Source organism: Pagrus major, chromosome 2 (genome assembly GCF_040436345.1).
Source record: "Pagrus major chromosome 2, Pma_NU_1.0".
Lineage (NCBI taxonomy): Eukaryota > Metazoa > Chordata > Actinopteri > Spariformes > Sparidae > Pagrus > Pagrus major.
The window spans coordinates 20,960,478-20,981,465 of record NC_133216.1 but is presented as its reverse complement, the minus strand read 5'-3'; the positions used below and the strand labels follow the sequence as shown (position 1 = coordinate 20,981,465).

Here is a 20,988-nt window from a genome sequence, read left to right as displayed (position 1 = left end):
GATGAGTTTGCCCTTTACCCATCAGACATCTTAGACGACGTATGCGGCTCTGACGGTGATCCCGCGGCATCTTCGGCACTGGCAGAGGACCCGGCGTCCCCTCCGCTCTCTGATGACGAGGCTTCGCCCCAGGACCCCTTGTCATTCCAACACCAGGGCTTCTTTTTATCCCAAGAAGATGAATTGACCGTTCCCCTGGACTTTGAACTGCGAGAGTCAGCAGTTCCAGGCGGAGGCCTGGGCATCTGGAGCCGGAGGAGGGTGAACATCGGAGAGCGCTTTGGACCATATGAAGGCGAGCACAGGCCTTGTCTCCGAGACCCCACTCAAGGCTGGGAGGTAGGAACAGAACAAATGTAGACGAGTTCATGTGAATGTTCTTAACGTGATCCGAATTATTGCTTTGCAGAGTCTGTACCTTCATACATACAGATGGTTCAAATGAATCTGCAAATGTTGAATATCAAGCCTTCCCAACACAGACATTTTTCTTTCTACATTGGCCACCATTGCTTTTTCCGTAGTTTCAGGATGGGATGAATTTGCTCTACATGTAACAGAGCAACTTAGCTTTGGTTCAAGTGTACACAAGGTTTTTCTGCAACAGTAGTAGCACACTTTCTGACAAGGGGTTGGGGGTGGGGGGTGGTTCCTTGGCTGATACACACTGTAACATTCACATCAGTCCTCTTTTTATTTCCTCCCATGGCGTCATGTTCACATTTAGCCCAGTGACCACAAGGCTGTTGTTGCCGTTTGTTGCCCAGTGATGTAATGTTAGCTCAGTGCCATTGAAAGAAAAGGGAGTCGAGGTTGCGCTCTCAACTCAATTAAAATGAAAAGCCATAAATCCCTTTTTCATCCTGGTTAGGGACCCAGTGCGGCCATTGGCAAATCACATATTGGTCAGCCGGCACAAAAAATCGAAGGCAGGGTCACAGGACAAGGTCAAAGGTTAGATGTGGTCTCCGTCAGTGTCAGCCTAGTTCAGTTTTATGGAGCTGGAATAAGAGGCTGGCAGAGAATCAGCCTCATTTAGTCTCCTGAAATAGATCCTCTCTAATTTGGACGTGAGGATTAAATCCTTCATATTCAGGCCTTTGTCCCTTTGTAAGACAGAACCAAGCTCATTAAGAGTCGCTGAGCATGCAGTTCATAAAGCGAAAAGTCACAGGTTTAAATAAAAAGATGATTCAATACAGCATTCCTTCTCTTACTAGAGTCTTCCTAACCCCTAAATCTGTTTTAATCCCGCTCTTTAAAACGGTGTTGGTAAAGTATCAACATTCGGCTCATATAAATAGTTTTGGATTTGGACCGGTGCTCGCTGGGTTTGCATCATAGAGCATTACTCCAGCCCATCAGCTCTGACTCAGTGGTTTTGGCTCAGACCAAACCAAAATAAATTTCTTTTTTTTTTTCTTTTTTCACTCTGGGCTGCATTTCTCCAGGAAACAACTTCTCCCTCATTATCAACTGCCGGGTGAGACGCAATCTATAAATGCCTCCTAAATTGAAGTGAGGGGAAAAACTCTTCATTTTTGCCCATTTTCATAACGCAAAATCTTAATAAAAACTCTCTGTCCCTCACCAAGAGATTTACAGCCGGTTGAACAAGCTCTCTGGGTTATTCTTTTTCCCAGGGAAGGAAATAAAGGAAAAAGAGGTTTCATGAATTTTAATCCGGCGGTAATTTATGGGGAGCTTGAATAATAATATGTATTTAAAAAGCTGAGGATGTGAGTGTGTGTGTGTGTGTGTGTGTGTGTGTGTGTGTGTGTGTGTGTGTGTGTGTGTGTGTGTGTGTGTGTCTGGGGGCAGGCGGGTGGGGGGATCGAGAGGAAAGATGGGATCCTGGCGAGGCAGCACTGTATCACAATGTTTAATTACCGTCCTGACAGCGAGCCATAACTCTTTCCATTAAGTAAATAAGTTGTAAAGAATTTATGATGAAATGCCACATTATTCAGAATGGATATTCAGTGATGACATCCCTCTGCATTAAATATGGTAAACGCCATTAAGCCCTCCTGACCCCCCCTCTTCTCCCATGCCCACCCGTTTACCATCCCTCGCCCATTGCTCAACCCCCCCTCCCGCCTGCAAACCGTCAATATGCCAATAAGCCTGCGGAGGGTCTGTAAAAATAAAATTGATTTGGTAAATGTGAGTTAAGATAGATATGTTTGCTTTCATCATCAATTCTGAGCAGCGCGGCGAGGTGATGTCACCGGCCGGGGAACGCTAAAGTGGCGCTCCCATCTGGAGCGTTTGATGGAGGGCCCTGAGCGGCCCAGGCCAGTGGTGACAGACTGGGGGAAGTTTGTCACCAGGGAGGCCACCGCTCCTCAGCGCCATCACCATAAATTCGGGGGCTTTATTCATAAAGGGGACGAGTGAGTTATGGCGTCCATGATGCTTTATGAATACAGGAATGGTGACTTATGGGAAAGATAGCTTCGGTAAATAAGAGGTAGAGAGGCAGCGGTGAGGGGTCTGTCAGGCTGAGACGCTCACCTACACTGTCGTATGCAGAATGGGAGTGCTGACTGTGCGAGGAGGCGTACGCTCACTGGTGTGTGTGTGTGCGTTTGTGAGAAGGGCTACAGCTAACAATTATTTTCGTTATCGATTAATCTGCAGGTTTCACAATTAATCAGTTCTATAAAGTCTTTAAAATGTCCAATAAATGTGAAAAATGGTTATTTTACGAGATCCCAAAGTGACGTCTTCAAGTTGCTTCTTTTGTCCAACAAACAGTACAAGACTGCTCATCTATTATCATAAATAACAAAGAAAAGCAGCCAAATCCTTACATTTGAGAACCAGCAAATGTTTGCTTGAAAAATTACTGAAACTAATGACTGATTATCAAAATACTGAGTTGCCAATTGATTAACAAGTAATTGTTTCAGCTCTATTTGTGAGCTGAGAGAAATCTATGGGTGAGCGCTTTGAGTAAGTTTATGATTTTCAAAAGGAAATTGTGTTTATGGGAAATGTTTATTCATACAATCAGATGATCTTATCTAAGTCAATATGAAAAATCTAAGTCAAGAAGATAACTAAACTGGATTTTTTTTTAACAACAAGGTATTTATTTTATTTATGTTGTGTTTAGATCAGAAGAAGCAGTGAAACACTGATTATAAAAAGAATGAGGGTCTTGAAATAAATCTAAATGGCTTTGAATATCTGAATGGAAAGTGAAGTGACCCTACAACCTTATAGTGAAGATCCCCAGGTCTCCCCGTGACCAGATCAGACCAGAACAAAGCCGGTGAGCCGTTTTATCAGGTTTAGCTCAGGGTCTTGGCTTAAATTTAAGAAACAGCTCAAAGAATTTTTAAAATAATGTCATTTTTATGGTGCTGTGAAGTAGCGTGGGTTCATGGATGTTGTTTTCATTGTGGAACAACCATTGCTGATGAAAATCTATGTGATGTGACTCAAGCAGAAATATTCACAGATGGATAATGTATTAAAGTTTTATTCATGTTATGTTTAGTCTCATTCGTTAACTTCCTGATGTGTTATCTGATGTTTGTCCGGAAGTGATAGTAACGACTAAATGAAGCGCACCGCTACCCTGATAAAATTAGGGATTTCTCTGGATTTGTAGTTTTCAGACATTTTAATGTTACACATTATATTTTTAAATGATAAAGATAGAGGGTAAAACACATGAAGTCCAAAATATTGCATTCCATCTTTCATGTGACAGAATAAGGCTGAGGTGGCCCGCAGCCCACAGTATTTGCATGTTTTTCTCCATGGCTTCCTAGAAAACACTCTTAACGCCTGGATGCCCACCAGTCCATATTCTGCTGTCTCTCTCTCTCTGAGTCGTTAGGCACATTGAAATTCAAACTCCATTTGTGTCTGTCCTCTTCTCAGCAGCAGCAACAATAAGACAGAGAGTTAGAGTCCGGGAGAGAGTTATCCAGCACTCAATGAGCCGTTGGGCTCACCCAAACTCGCAGCCCCACGGGATTATGGATCCTGGGCTTAGAAAACTGGGTGCCTCCTGCTGTAGGAGCGATGGGCGGAGCAGGTTAGGGGTGCGAGAAGGGTTGGGATGGCGAGTGGGGCGGGACAGGGGCGCTTAGGGCCTTTGTGCACCTCTTGAGTGAGAGGCGGAGGTGGAGGTGGAGGCGATAGTGTTGGTGGTGGCAGTGGTGGTGGTGGGGAGGTGGTGAAGGAGATTAGCAGTGATGGTGAATAGGAGTAGAGGATTAGGTGGCTGGGCAGGGTCTTTCCTGGCTCTGCCTGTCTCCTGAACCTCCTGGTCATGAGAGGATGGGAGGACTGAAGGAGGAGAGGCAGATGCCTGGCCATCATTTCAACTGTTGTCAACACAAAATCTTGCATTGCTAATGATCTACTGAGAAAAAAATGAATAGATTTGCATGTGTGTTTGTATTACAAAGTTTTGGATCACAAACTTTTATTTGATATGATGAAACTTTAGCCTATAGAGTTTGTAGGGGGAACACTTGAAGGTCAATAAAATAAAAATCCAATTGATATCACTTTGAAACTTGAAACCCCAGTTGATTATTAACATTAAGGCAATCATTTTCTGTATCATTTTATGTTTAAATTTGTAAATAAGACTAATTAATTAAATCTGCACTAATTTGCATAAATGTCCAGAACAGAAATCTGAACTAAAATAAACACCTAAATGTGTATTTTAGACAGCAGGCACAACAACAACAAAAATCTCACATCCAGTTACATTTTTGGTTTTCCGGCAGTCTTGCAACTGTAGTTGCTTTTGCCATTTTCACTTTTATGTGAACAGACAGTGTGAACTCACGGAAAGGTCGATCCCGGAATTAGGGTTTTGTGTCTCCGTGTGTTGCATGTGTGTCCACTTACACTCTTGTGTGTGCATGTGCGTGAGACAGAGTGTGAGAGTGTGGATGGAGGGCGTTTCGAGAGGGCGTGTTTTTTGTGCACGGATAAGCCGCTGTCCTGAATGAATGCAGATGTCTCTGGCTGGCTGTCCGCCTGTCCCCTGTGCGCTGACGGCCCGTCACCTCTCTCTGTCACAGGGAGAAAGAGCCACTCTCAGTCCCGGCTAAAAGCCCCTTAATCCCCGAGCCCCTGCCACATCCCTTCCACTGTCAGCGGAGATGGCCCTGCCCACAGCAGTGCTTAGAAAGGCAGGCGCTAGGGATGAACCTCTCTGTCACTCACGCACCTCTCAATGGACACACATCTTCACATTTTCACACACACACACACACGTACACACACATATAGTTTTTTAGGAACTCAAAGTGAAAAAGTCCCGCGTCTGCAGAGGCGATGTGAATGGCGGTTGTCAATGCATTGTGCTGCATGAACACAGCGGCTGCACTGACATCATTGTGGGACCTGTTTTCTCTCATGAGAAGAGCACTAACCGGCTGCTGAGACACTGTGTAATGATGAAGGAGCCGTTCACAGCATACACTTGGGTCTCGTTGGCACTTAATGAATTGTAAAGAAGACAATAAGGACCATTAAAATCGGTTGTGTGCAACCAGATAGTGTGAGGAGGGAAATGTGTCACCATGTAGACAGAATGTTCTGGACATGAGACTTTTAGCCTCTCATGAGAGCGGTGCTGCTGAGGAAACACATATACTTTGATTAATTATACCTCCTTTAACTGTAAAAACAGCTACGCCTCTGAGCTGTGTGATTACTTTTTAGGACACGTAGGTGGGTAGACCTGAGATAACTGCTGCAGGTGGGGGCTTAAAGCAAGTATGTTGATGAGTACAAGGATTTTACTATATTTGGGTTAAGACCAAGGCTTAGTATACAATGTCAACTTCGACTCAGGTCTGAGGGTGAAGAATGGACTTTGGGTGAAGTGGGTTTTCACCTGTCTTTGTAGTTCATATGTTTAAACAATGTCTTTGGCTGGGTGCCTTCACTGTCCTGCTTAGAAGCTGACCTACCAACGAAGCTAAGCCAAGACTTTAGCTTTCACCCTAATTACCAAGTCAGTTCAACTGGAAACCTGAATGCTTGCAGTTGTATTATATGACCGGATTCTTACTTAAGATTATATAAATCAGTATCCCAGGAATTACATTCACATTAGAAGATTCTGCACCCCGTGATTTACATCAGGGCAGATGCAGGAAGTGGTGCGCTCTATATTTATCAACACGAAGGTCTGAGAGTTTTTCTGTTGCCTAAGTTTGATTTAATCATGGTTTATTTACCACAATCCAGTCTCCAACCTGTACACTTTCAAATCGTGTGCAGGTGATACGCCAGTCCTTCCCATTAACTTCTGTAAAGAGCAGATCCATAGTCAGGTGACCTTCATCGTCCTGGCAACTAAAATACACATGTGGTCAATGTTTTGAAGCAGACGTAGTTTGGGATTAGGCAACAAAAGTACTTGGTTCGGTTGGAAAAAGATCAAGGTTAGGTAAAGTTACGTTACGTACATGATGCAAGTTGAGTAAGATATTTCCTTTAACTCACAGACGTAAGTTAAAAGTTGATCAAGACATTAACACTGGCCTCCTGGGTGAAAGTCCTGTTTTTGTGCGACCCATCCTTCAGCCCTAACATCAGTCCAACTCGGACTTGGTCACTCTTTATACTACGTTACCTGACAATTTTTATGCCTGGTACTTTGATGCATCTGTTTTCCACAGAACTTAATAGGAAGGATTGGAGTATCAGTGCATGCAAAACTGGATGAATGTATTTACTGCATGCAGTTTGAAAGTGTAAAGTCATTTTATTTATGTGCAGATTGAAGCGACTGGACTGATTAACCAATAGTCTTTCTTTAACTTATCCATACTGTCCACTGGGCAATGGGTAGATATTATAGACAGCAAAACAATTAAAAATTACAGCATTTGACGACATTTCACAGAGCCGTCCTATATCTACAGTCTTGGCTGGCAATAGGGTTGTTTAAAACGCTTCGAACTTCACATCTTTTCTGTTTTGATTCACTACCATCAATGTAGGATTACAAAAAAATAATAATAAAGTACAGTGTGCTTTCAAATACACACATTTTTGGCCTTTTTCATGGCTTTGTTGGATAGAACAGCTGAAGAGTGACAGGAAATGGGATGAGAGAGAGGGGGGATGACATGCAGCAAAGGGCCACAGGTTGGACTTGGCCGCTGCAGCGAGGACACAGCCTCAGTACATGGGATGCACGCTGTACCGCCTGGGATGCGCCGCATCTTTACTTGTTATGTATTATTCTTGCAGATGTTGCAGCAACCAGTCACAGTAAGGCCGTTTTGATAAACAGTCTTCTACAACAATGACACATTTTATGTAGTTTTTCTATTTAATCAGTTCAAGAATTGATTGAGTTGAACTGTCCAGAGTCTTGGTGAGTAAACGTCATGTGCCTTAATAACCTGCTGAGCTACTAAAAACACGCCTGGCCTCTAACTTCCTTCACACGCTAGAGTGTGCAGCCTCCCTTCTGTTAAAACAGTCCAATAATGCCTTCAGCAGCGTGTGTCTGTCTGCTTTTGTCTCTCCTGGTGTCTGCGAGGGAGATGAGCTCCCCGTTCAGTTTAACTGGAGCTTGATTGTCTCGGACAGGAGTGATGTCCATTCAAAATCCCAAGACAAAACAAGCAGGGGGTCCATCTCCCTGCTTCTCAGTTGATTGGTAATCCCTTTCTTTGGGTTAATCTGTTGTTTGTTGGTGCTGGTTGAGGCTTGTCTGTGTGTGTGGTTGGGGGTGTGTGTGTGTTACTGATGTTCTAATCTCATGTGAAAGGTGAGAGAGTATATGAGGTACATTCATAAAGAGAGAGTAAAGTGCGAGAGGGTTCTCTTATATGAGTGCCGGGTGAGTCTAGTCCCCCAGTTTGTCCGCAGGCTGATCTTCTCTCCAAGTTAAAGAAGAAGAAAAATACAAATTTCTGATTTCCCCCTCATTCCTCAGCACTGACCCCCTCATTCCTCCTCCTCCTCCTCCACCTTCTCCTTCTCACACCCTCCTCCTTTCTCTCTCTCTGTCTGAGTTCCCAGCAGGGAGGGGAAGCTAGGTTAACTAACTGAACAAAGTCAGAGTGAATTGCAGAAGGACAAAGGCGGGCGTGAGCGGGGGCTATGCCAGTTGGAAGGTGTAGCCGGCAGCACAATACCAGGTGAAGGAGGCTCTCGTCGGGGGTCCGTCCAAACAGGGCAAAGGTCACAAGCCTTATTAGATCCGAAGTGAATGGAGGGACTGGTTTGATTGAAGGAGGAGGTCGGGAAAAGGAGGGATGAGGAAGAGGGAGTTCACCTGTTTGAAAAGCTCAGAGGGGGGGCGTGTTTCTCCCCCCATTATATCTGACCTGTCGGGATGCAGACAAAAATCTGACTATGGCTGATAGCTCATGGTGAGAGTCACAACACACACATAACACACTCTGAGCTGAAGAAAAAGAGGAGGCTGATCTGATCGGAAACACATGCAGGGCAAACTCAATGACACAATGACAAATGTCTAGACAGCCACAGATATAAGAGAATTTATATGCAGGTGCATTGACTCATCGGCAGGGATATAAATGCCTCTGTCTTGTAACACACATTTACATCATCTATCCTCGGCTGTTACGACACGTTGAATACTCTGAGGAAGCTTCAAAGTCGCTGTAAAAGCCGTTATTTCTGCAACATTTTTGTGTTATTAGATGATTTAGAGAGGGAACTAAAAGGGGAAATGAGAGAAGAGAGGATGGCATGTAGCAGGCAGCTTGAATTAAGATCACCATCAGATGTTTTATTTTTATGTTGCCTACCAAAGTGGCTTGAAGCTCCTTTTTTGTTTTTTACGGTTGGACTGAGTGATTTTTTGAATAAAATGTGAAACAACCTCCTATTAATTTACAACTATAGGCAGTAAATGGGGTGCAAGTGCTGAGGTAACTTTGGGAAAGGACTGAGGGGAATGTGCAAGAGCTATTGACTCCACCCATGTAAGGAGCACTCGAATCAAACGCACCTCGTCAGCTGTCTACAGAGCCCCCCCGGGCCCAAGAAAAAGTGCATTTATTCACTTAGGCTCACACACACAAATCAGAACTACATGCGTGGAATGTATGCATGCTCACAGCTACCCACAAAAATACACCAACATGTTAAACCCCACACATACACACATGCGTGCACACAAAATGTGCCCCCTGCACTCTGCACAGATAGGAGCCAAAATGAGGGGACCCCTAAACAGCATACAGGAAACAGAGGTGATGAATTCCGTGTGCGGGGCCACAGAGCCCGGCGCATAGATACCTTATCTAGGGGGATTGATAGGGGAAGGGCCTTCCCTTAAAACACACTACTGATTGTTTCCAAATGTCTTCCCAATGGGGAGGGTAACAGGGAGGGAGAGAGCCCGACTCAGGGGCAGAGCTTGCAGGCGTTTTATTGGTCCAGTCCGGGGGAAATGGAGAGGGGAACAGCAACTCTGTGCTGGCTCTCCTGCCCCGAGTTGCTGCTAGTGCTTAACTACCAGTCAGATCGCATTACCCAGGCAGTAAATCTAAGTACCGGTTAACGCAAATAATCAAGAGCTAATACTGCTCTACGAAACCACTTTCTCTGTGTCTGTGGTCAGAGCTGCGCAAACAGGCGCAAGCCAAGGCCCTCTGTCCTCTTAGCCTCTGCCAGACTCTCCCTCGCTCTCTCACGGCTATTATTACCTACACACATTCACAATCTCCATGTATCCATGTATCCCGTATGGAGTGTGCACCTCTGTGTGTCAGTTCATTCACATGTTTAAATCTCTCCTCTGTCCCTGCACTGCAAGTTCAAAGGGCAATTGGATGGTGCGGTCTGGTTTGAGAGCTTATTACTGGGATAAGCGCTAAAAAACGCAGGCCGGGCCACATTCAACCCAGTAACACCGTTCCCCTCTTTCAATTACTCCATATTGCCGCTCCAATTAGAGTGGAGCAGGTCCAAAACCAGAACTGAGAGCTGCCAGGTTTGGAGAGAGAGAAAGCAGAAGCCCCGGGTGGCAGTAATGAGGTCTTAACCTCGACTTTGCTCTATTATGTCATAATGCTTTAATTCGAGCCATATGATAGGCTGCTGTGCACGCTCATGTTATTGGAAAGTCAATATTTGTGAGCCGGCCCTGTCCGTTGCCCTCAGTTGTGGCCTGGGAGTAAGTGCAGAAATGCAAAGATGTTTGAGGAGCAAGTGATTGACAGAAGGCCTCATCAGGTTGCTCAGAAAGGCGATGACATCCTGCTTTCTGACACACATTATGAAATGAGAAGATAAATAAGTATGTAACATGCACTGTGGCTGATGGATACTTGAGTAACAATCCGAAAGCAGTTTGTTGGCCTATTGGTGCACCGAGCGCCAATTAACTTAACAGTGCACTTCTTAATAATCTGTACAGTGTATGAAGGTCACATTTTAAATTAGCGTGGCTCATGTATTTAATGAGGTTAATTACCATGGTAATAACCCTGGATCACATCCTGGTCAATAATTGTTTTGTAATTGCTTTCAGGTTGCATAATAATGATACAGTCCATCAATTTCTGTCATTGCATAATTACTGGGGATGTTTGATTATATTCAGAACAAACATGCAGTCCTTTTGAGAACTAAGTGGTAGATACTGTCTTTTGAAAGAAAGGAATAAGTTACTGGTGTAACGATGCTGCCTCTCAGACGACGTCGGAGTTTCCCACTTGAAATATAATAACTTTCACTCTCCTCTCTATGCTTGATGCTTCACTTTCAGCTACATATGCTGCAAATCAGACTTAATTTGTGTTCTGCAGAGTTACATTTCTTGTTTACACTCACAGTGACTCCAGGAATGTTATTCTAGCTGCATTACAGCAGCTTTTGCAGGGTATCTTTTTCATACCCAGCATTGTTCATTGTTTGAAGACGCAAATTGAGCAATAAAAAGGGAATGCTTATGGGATATATTGGATTAGACATCCAGCATGCTGTACGCTCATGTGTTTTGTATTATTTTTTTCTAAACTTTAACATGGGGCAGGGGATTGAGCTTCACACATGGCAGTCACCCTTAAATCCACAGATAAATGCAGCTCACTCATCCGAAGATGGCGGGGAATAGATAGTGTTTCTCCTCCTGGGAGAGAGTGGAGGGATAGGGGTGACTGGGATGAAGAAAGGGGACTTAAAACATGCTTATGCGCAGCGACTGGGGGGGTGGTCTGTGAGAAGATAGGATAAGCAAAACTAGACAACTCGACAGGGTGAAAACAAGAGTGATAGATGAGGCAGAAGAGAGACAAAGATGGATAAAGGGGAGAGAAGAGTACAAGAGAGAGAGACTAAATCAGTCAGAGTGAATGAAAGAGAGGAGAATGAGCCCGAGGAGGTGGCGAGAGAACTCGATGTCCTGTCTCTGGTACGTGCCGAGGGAGACAGATTTCCCGGCAGAGTGTTCCCAAGTGTCCCCCTGCAGTCTGTAATAGGATTTTCCAGGCTACAGCAGGTAGCCTGTGAGGGAACTTTGTTCGTCGGCGCTCACAGATAAGGGTTAATGCAGCCCAAAGGTTCCTCCACTATACAGGGCGCTCTGGGAGTCCGTCGCTCCCTCCTCGTCGGCCTGCCCTGTCAGCGCCAATCCGTCACAAAGGATTTCTTCCTGCAAAACTCACTGGCCATTTCTGACATCTCCAACAAACTAATTGTTGTCTCCAGTCCTGGCAAAGCCCTGTGAAGTCCTAACGAGTTAGCGTCTTCTGCACAGACGAGGAAAAAAATCGCAAAATCAATTTCTCAGTCGAATTACGCTTTGTCATCCGACCAAAACCAGAGAGAAGAGGAGAGGAGAGGATGCCAAGGTGGACCAGGCCAGAGTTTCTGAGAGCAGCGTTTGTGTCATCCGTATTCTCTCCTCCAATTGTTCTCTTTCTCCAAGCTGTTTTATGGCTGCTTCCCTTCCCTCCGAGCCACTTTATGACAGGCATTGTAATGTCTTTAGAGTTCTGGGCAGCCTCTGATTGGGCCATGCAGTGCTTCTCTCTGGCCCTGAGTGACAGTGGGACCAGGTCCAACCACCACCCAGGACACAGAGCCATAAATCATCCTGCTGGCACTGGGCTCCACTTCCTGAACAGCTACCAGTTCCTGCAGGGGACAAAAAGGCCTTTGTGGGCTTTAGGCAGCCAGAACTTCTCCTCTCTTTGAGGATTCTGAGGTTTATGAGCGATGTTGAGAAAGATTGTGAGGGATAGACACATATGCTCTTTCTTTTTCTCTTATTAAGTACGTTTAATAAGGCTCTGACTAAACTACCGCTAATAGCTACTGAATGTGAGCACCTGTTGAACAGCAGGTCTTGATTAGATCGGCCACTGTTTGTTTATATACGTCCCCATGGAAACTTCCCATTGACGTTACTTCACTAAGATAAAGTCATCAGCCTTTGGTTTCTGCAGGAGCCCAACTTGGCGATTTCATCACTGTGTAGTGATGTGTGAAGGATCAGACTGCCAGAGCTGCGGTGGCCCTCGCCAAAGGTGGCCTCCCTCCATCCCTCCAGCCCTACCTCCCTCCTTTACATTCCTCATTCCCACCAGTCTCCATCCTCCCTGTGTGTTTGGATGGCTCCACCTCACTGTCAGCCTGTGAGGGACGGCTGTTTTCCTTGCAGGCCAGATCAAGACAGGAGATTGGCCCCAGGGGGCCCGAGGATGTGAAGCTTCTGACACTTCCCGTAAATCTAGGGTGTCCCATCTCCACCGCTCGATCCGCGCGCAGCAATGAGAACACCAATGAGGCGTGAGGATGAACATTCCTCAGGCCGTTCTCACACACAAACCCCTGGGTTTTAGTTGGAGAATAATACTTCGTTGCCCCTCTTTCCTTAGCTGTCCACCTCAGCACAAAGTCTGTCTTTCCACCTCTGGTGAAATAAGTCCCCAAACCCCAACCTTTTAGCCATAAAAGTTTCACGGGAGGGCTGCTTGTTTAGCGTATGGTCTTGTGTTTGTGTTAAATGATGAATATGAAATGCTGTGTTATTCTAGTGTCTATGTTGATATAATTAATTCCCCTTGTCTTTTGCCATGTCTGTCTCAATCCAACAGCCAACAGCATGTAGCTGGCAGAGCTTCGCTAACACAATCCAGCGAATTCAGATAGACACTCACATACACACATGTCCTAGCACATACAGGTCTACGTGTGGGTGAGTTATATATTACTTTTTAACTGCTGTTAGAGTCAATTTGTGAGCAGTTTTGTGTTGGAACTATTTTCTTTCCACCAAACTACAATTTATCACCACACATGAAGGCAATACGTTTGGCAAAGGTGAGGACCCAAATGCAGTCACAAAGGAGGCAGGACGACGTAACTAAAAGCGAGCTTTAATGATTGCTGTTATCCAAGTCCAAAATCCAATCATCCAAAAACCAAAATGCAATTATCTAAAAGGCAAGCAAAGGAAATGCAAAACTAATACAAAAACCAGAAACCACAGAGAACAAAGCCAGAACACAGACATATGTGGACCAGGGAACGGGCACAGGAGATGCAGGACTGATGGGAGGACGAAAACAGGATGAAAACAGGATGACAACAGATGAATCAACAAAGAAAGAGGGAAAGATGCAGACTAAAATACAACTAAACTTACAAGGGGATGAGGTGCAGGTGGAGAGATACCCAGTACAGGGCAGCGCTCACAAGGCTGAGACTGGTGTGGTTGAAAAATAAGGCTGGAGAGGAGCACAGGAACACAGGAGGGAAACAGAACACTGGGAACCCAGGTGAGCAGGAAGTAGACAAGAGGATATGACCACAAAATAAAACAGGAAATAACTAACCAAAACTTAAGCCATGACGGAAGGAAGCGTGGAACTTCTGATGGATGGTGAGGCTTTGGTCGTGACAGCACAGGATCTAAATATAATTGGTGTCCTCCACGAGTAAGCAACTGTCTTTCAAAATCTTTGAATAAAAATTCTTTTAAATCAGATGTGGAAAATATTTTTACTACATTTTTTGGCCATTCTTTCATGTCTTTGCAGTAGACAAAGAAACAAACGGACAGGCAGTTGCACACACAAATCAGTAGACAGGGAAATGGTCGCAAAGAGACAGATAGACCAAAGAGAGAGGCTGAAAAGTCGACTGACCAACCAACAGGAAAACAGCACACACGCTGGGCTCTCCTCACCCACCCAGCCACGTTAGCCAGATTTTTCACCCAAATGGAAATGCAGCATGTCATTTTCACGCAGCCTCCAACCGCTCTGTCTGTCCAATCCGTCACAGCGCGCCGGCGGCCGCGCAAATAGGCCTGCCACTCTCACTGTCATCTGAGTAACGGATGTCCCATCGTTACCACAGGGTGGGACCAGGCAGCGCTCAGGTCCACTTTCGCCCCTCCTCATTTTTTTCCTCCCACAACCTCATCCCAGTGATGAGCCTTTTGGACCTCTCGAGGAGTTTAAGGTGTATGTGTGTGTTTGTGGGTCCTTTCTGAGAACACAGGCATGTGTATTTTTTTTTTTTTTTCATGGTGCAATGAATGCTTCCCCCCAATCTCCCATCAAGAGTCAAAAGCAGTGGTATAATAGGAGCAGGGGTGGGGTGAAATAAATTGTGTCCTGGACTGGTAACCTAACAGCCATCATAAATAATGTAGACCTATTTGAAGGGGAAGATGGGGCATTAGAAGCTATTTACACTGCAGGAGCCATGCTATCGATCAGCACGGGACGTCCCATAGATAAGAATGGGATGATGTCATGGTTATTTATGGTGATTCCCGATGGTAAGGCTACAAAAGGGATTTCGGGGCGACAGCATCATCAGTTTTTTTGGGGTGCGGGGGGGCCATGATGCATTCTGTCATCAATGGAACAATCAGCAGGGTGGTTGAGGGAGGTGAGGTGGAGCCGAAGCATGCCTCTGACACACACATACCAACATACACACACACACACACGGACATAGACAACCCACCCTACACACACAAACATTCTACATGCATACAAACACACACACAATGCTAAGATAAATGCCACTGGTGTGATTAGGGTCCATAAAGAGTAGTGAGAGGAGATGGCTCAGAGGAGATACAGTACATCTCTGTCTCCCTGCTCCACATACATATAGAGAGTGTAATAAAACACTGGGTCTCCACTGGTGTGCTGTGAAGTGAGCCAAAGGCCATATTCAATACGAGTCTGAGACAGAATTACCATTCAGGGATCACTGGTCGGGTCACATGAGTACATGAAGCTCAGTTGTGTCAGATGAGAATTTAGGAACTGTGAGACACATAGACTGGCTAAGGTGCACCTTGGGATTTCGACTCGATGTCATATATAGTGTAGCGAGAGAAGAAATGATGGGAAGGCATCTTGAAAAGGAACTCTGAGCTAACTTAATTAAGAGTCCAGCTATTGGTGACCTATTACAGCAGTCTGGCAGTCAGCACTGAATGTTTGAATCAACACCAGACAGCTAACGGAGCCACACTGACGCCAAATCATCTGCTCAAACTGCTGGTTTATCAGTTTTAGACCCGCTCAGTCAGTTACAACCGTTCTCTAATGACACCTTATGCTCAACACAAACTTAATCATTACAGAGGAATGGTGGTCCAATTTACAGTAAATATGTAGGTATACAGGGCACTGCCAAGTCCTATTTTTTGTAGGTGCGTATGATATAATTTATGACTTTTTATTCCTGTTTTTATTAATGCATTGTCATCATGTTCTACAAGTCTGACTAAAATCTAAGTATATGATATGTTTTGTTCCATACAACAATGGAATATATGCCAATCAGCTACAACATTAAGACTACCTAATCTTGTGCTTTGTGCCACAAAGGCAGCTACCCATAGAGGTATGGACACAGGACCTCTGAGGTTGTAAGGTGGGCCGTCCATGGATCAGACTTGTTCCGGTGCATCCCATAGATCCTTAATAAGATTGAGATCTGCAGAATTTGGAGGCCAGGTTGACGCCTGGAGCTCTTTGACACGTTCCTCGGGCCATTCCTGAGCAGTTTTTGTGACTTGGCAGGGCACATTGTCCTGCTGGAGAGGCGACTACCATCAGAGAGTGCCATTGCCATGAGCGGGTGTACTTGCAACGGTGTCTGCAATGGTGTGGACAAGCAGCTGCGTGCACACTAAGAATTTGAATTGTCCGATAGTAACATCAATGGCATGCAGCAAACAGACACATACAGTATATCAATAAACACACTTTACTCCACCATAAGCTTCCAAAAAGGTTAAAGCGAGAGAGCGAGATGGGGTAGAACTACAGAAAGAGAGACTCCCAGAGCTGAGGGAGGTGTGGTGGGGCAGTGGAAAGAGGAGAACAAGAGGGGAGTAAAAGCTGGCACGACTCCACAGTGTTTTCTGTCGCCGGCCCCTCGGAGCAGGAACATTATTGTGAATATTAGTTCAGAACTTCTGGCACCCATCCAGACACCGGCCTCTGCCTGTGCAGGAGGGGGGCTTAGCAGCAGGGTTCAAGCCCCATCATACACACACATACACACACACCACTACTGCCATTAACCACCACCACCCCCACCTCCTCAGCACACTCAAGACTAGAAAGGCTCCACAACACCAAGATGTGTGGAGCCTAAAGTCCTGCCCAGCCCTGATAACAAGTCCCAGCTTTTTAAAAACAAGCAAACACATGTGGCTGTTTGATGTCCCCCTTATCTCTGCTAACTTTCAATTCTCAGAGAGTTTCTCCAGTGAGATCAAATTCAGCAATTAATCTGCTCGCCTTTTTATGAATTATTATTGAGCAAAACTTTTGCTCAAACTCAAAAGCGCACAGCTGTGTCCATGCGCCAGTGGAGTTTCCGGCAGGCTTCTTTCAAGCTGCTAATGAGAAAGTGGCAGAGAAGGCTGGAAAAGTCTGCAGAACTCCATAAGGACTTATTTTGCTTCAAAATACACAAGTTGTGTGGTTGGTCTTGAACAGTTAGGAAATATACTGAATGGTGATTTGTGTCTTTGTCCTAATAGAGCTGTTCACAGTTGCCTGCTAGCCTCTTGAGCTTGAGGGCCGGAACAGACATAATCTCTTGCAAAAATAACAGATTGCTCATCGTTTTCAAATTGAGCTCTTTTGTTTGTGTTTGAGTTTCACTGGAGGGGAGAAGAAATTGAGCTTAACGAGTACAGGAAGAGAAAATGACAGAGACCGTGAGACTGGATGAGGATCCTGGATCCTGATGGTGCTTCAGGAGTCAGTAGGCCAAAAGCAACGATGCCACTGAGCAGCTATCCTGGCACAGAGTTAAAGTAACTGAGAAACACAAAGAGAGCGAAGAGAAGTAGGAGTTGGGAGCTGTGGAAAGGGCACCTCCCTTACAGCGGAGGAGGAGGGTGTGGGGTCTATTCAAGAAGAACAAGGAGACACAATGAAACAGGGTCAATGCTGGGTCAGTAAAGTCCATGAACTGCAGGGTACAAGTGGTGGCAGGCAGCAGTCAGAGTGCAGGAGGTAGACAGGTGAGCTGTTAGCATTAGCCATTAGCAGCCGAGGGAGGCAATGTGTAGACCCGTCCATGCCAACATACAGAACTGTGTGCATGTGAATTAGTATATGAATAATAATCAGTTTAATCTCAGTCATGATTAATCTATGAATTATGTGGTTGATTAAATGTCAAGAAATTGCGCTCAAAAATGCTCATCACATTTTCCCAGAGCCCAAAGTGACGTCCTCAGATTGCTTCTTTTGTCCAACCAACAGCACAAAACCCAAAGACTTTTCATTCACTATCAGAAATAACAAAGAAAAAAGGAGCAAATCCTCACATTTAAGGAGCTAGAACCGGCAAATGTTTGACAATTTTGCTTGAAAAATGACTGAAACGATGAATCGATTATCAAAATAGTTGGCGTTTTAGTGAAGACATCTAAGGGGTTTGTTAAGGTCTTTTTGACAAAGCCATCACAAAGGTCATGTATCTATAAGTATCTCTTTGACCTGTCACCCATGACCTCTCAGCCAGCCATCACAACAAAGGGCTCGGAGAGGTGCTCCCATGGTAACAAGTACCCATGGGTCAGTGAGGGGACAGATAAGACATACATATTGCAGTGAATATGTGCTTATTATACACCTGCATGCATTAATCTGTGTTTTCAGGTTTAGCAGACAGTGTGTATACCTGCTTCATATCTGTCGGCATCAGCAGTGCACTCATTAAGAGAGGGCACACTGAGGTTTCTGCTGCACTTTTACCCTATAAAAAAAAAACAGCCCCCCACCCCTCTGCTGACCGCCAAACAAGCCCAATGAGGATGAGTCGTTGGGCTCCTAGGTCTCTATCCCAGCCTGCCATGGGGGAGGAGGGGTTTTGTCTCTCAGTCGCCCCCCTTTTGTTAGAGTACCCCCCCGTAATAAATCTGGATCTGGTAAATAGCCCATGAATAAAGGGAGATTTTATCCTCGGTGGCACAGGGAAGATTTAGTGGGCAGAGGCAGCGTCGCCTCTCTTCTGAACAACTACAAAGTGGTCACTCAGCGAGCCTTAAGAGGCATAAAAAGCCTGCGGTAGTTCATTAAATCTCCAGCATGAAGATGGGACCGCTGTGGCGGTGATTTACGGCGGTCAGGTGCATATAGTGGCAGTGGCACTCGGCCCCACCTCTCATTCTCTGTCCGTCCCAATGAGGAAATAACTAAGCATGCTGCGCTATTTATTGGCCGCATAGTTGGGAGACACACAGAGAGGGGGACAGGGACACTGGGAGAAGAGAGAAAGAGCTGGAATGAGAGAATGGTGCTTTTTTAACCTGTGTTTCTTTTTGTTGAACCCTGAATAAGAGCAAGGAATCACACCTGAGTCTTTCTTTGATTATGGGCCGTTTTTAGTGGGGTTCCAGGTGATTGTGAGTGACCCCAATGACGAGTCAGTTAAGGGCACAGAGGGTAAAGGAGAGTCAGAGGTCAGACCATGAAAATGAACCTTTCAAGTATTGAGGAAACATGATTCTGCAGCTTTTTCTGCTTTCACTGAAGATTTTTAAATATTCTCAGCCAACTTTTTTGATAACTTTCGGTGTTGAATATTTCCTGTAATAAAATACATCAATATTATGATGCATCTTTGCTGTGCGATTACCTTTTGAAGCCATGCTCAGAAGGTCTTTATTCTACATTAACCCATCTGTACTGTCTTAAGCAAGGGCTTGGGTTTTGTTTCAACATTGGGGATGACACATATCAGGTGGGGATCCTCCCCAAAGAAATGTTGAGCATTACTTCAATTCCTGCGTTATCTTGTAAGCGCCAACCGGGATTTCTACGTTGATTTCTAGTTGAAAACTGGGTGATATTCAGTCTTAACCATCTAAAATGCAGCTACATAATCAATAAGTCACAAAACAAAATTTTTTGTTAGCATTTTAAAATTTTGTTTATTTGTAGGTTGAAACAGAGACGATATTGATTCATGTGAAGGGATTTCTCTAAAATAATATTGCACTGGTAGGTGAAATTTGGTCAACATGAAGACGTAATTTCACTTTTAAAGGTCTAATCTGTAAGAAAGTTGATTTTTGAGTCTCATTCCATACTCGTCAAATACTGATGCTTTGGGATTGTGGGTCAGGTTGGCCGTCCACCCCTTTTCACCTGTGGCCATAGATGTTTTGTGTCTTTGCTGCATCAATTTATAGTAAAAATGTCTTTATTTGTATAAAGGAAAGGAACACTTTATACAGGCACCTGGTGGCAATTTCAAATAATATAGCAGTATATAATGCAGTAATGCTGCAGTCAAAAAAAGTCTAATGTTACTTTCAAGTTTTTATTGGGGGCGACAAACGCACATGTTCTAAATAATGGAGGGGGACCTGTCCTCTCCATACCATCATGTAATCTACGACTATGACTCTTTGGCTCTGGTTGCCTGGTTTGTGTTGTACATGGACGTGACACTTAGTGTCTGGCTCTTGGAAAAGCTTTCACCTTAACTTTTCACCACTAAAACAATATCTTGATTTGCATGCATGTGATACATACATGCATCCAAATCGTTGCCTCTCTCTCCGTCTTTACTCTGACTTCGCCGCAATCACTTCACCTCCTTATTTTCCACATGAAACAACAGCTCACACTCTCTCGCCTTCAACCACTTAAGATGAGGAACATTAAATATTTGTTTCCAGATTCTTGTGTGCTTTCTCTCAGTGATAGGGCCTTCACTTACTCCGATGTGTGTTTGTCCTGCTCAAACATTCACACAGCAAGACAGACCAAGGCAGGTACCTCGGATAGAAAGTGCTCTGTGTCATATCGTCGCAATCTCGGCCACAAAGGATCTTTGATAGTGCTGTCATGGAAATGAGTTGTATTTTGATTTGTGTCGAACAAATGCCTGTCAGTGGGTTTCAGTATCACGCTATATCCATGCCAATATGGTTGACAAGGCACTGAGACTGAATAAACCTAATTAATGCTGGTGTCTTATTGTGAGTTTCATTCGTGCACTTCAAGTTTACAATTTGCAGGCCTGGTACTCTCAGGCATTGCAATCTTATCATCTCAATGAAAAATCACTATCATAGTTTTTCCACTTAGTTTTCCTGACAGCATGTTTACGTCTCCGCAAATGAGTTTTAGAAAATTTCCAAGCAAACTTCTACTGTTTACGCTCTTGTCCTTTTATTTTCTCACTCCTGCCTCTGATCCAGAAGGTCGAAGCAAAGCAAATCTGTTAATCTCTACACTGAAGGACAGCATAAGGGCAGATAAATGCCATTTACCATGGGAGTACTGGACTATGACTCCCCAAATAGGATGATTTAGACTTGTATTAATCAAATTCAGAAATGTCAAGTTTCCCCTCTCCTTTATAGAGGTCCTCTCTTTCTCCCTCTCCTCTCCTCTCTACCCTTCATCCACCTCTCTTCCTCTGTCTGATGTCGGTATAAAGATGTAGGGCCTGATCAGTGGGAGCTGATGTCCTAATAGAGAAGTAATG

The 20,988-nt window shown here is 44.6% G+C and overlaps 1 protein-coding gene across 3 annotated transcripts in view; it reads left to right on the top strand.

Moving 5' to 3' along the window:
* The first annotated feature begins 209 nt into the window (after window positions 1–209).
* Window positions 210–20,988, top strand: part of mecom (MDS1 and EVI1 complex locus) — a 100,340-nt gene continuing 79,561 nt past the window's right edge. For all 3 annotated transcript variants that reach the window (XM_073493617.1, XM_073493607.1, XM_073493598.1), the window contains exon 1: window positions 210–339. The gene's annotated coding sequence lies outside the window, so the exon portion shown is untranslated. The remainder of the gene's footprint in view (window positions 340–20,988) is intronic.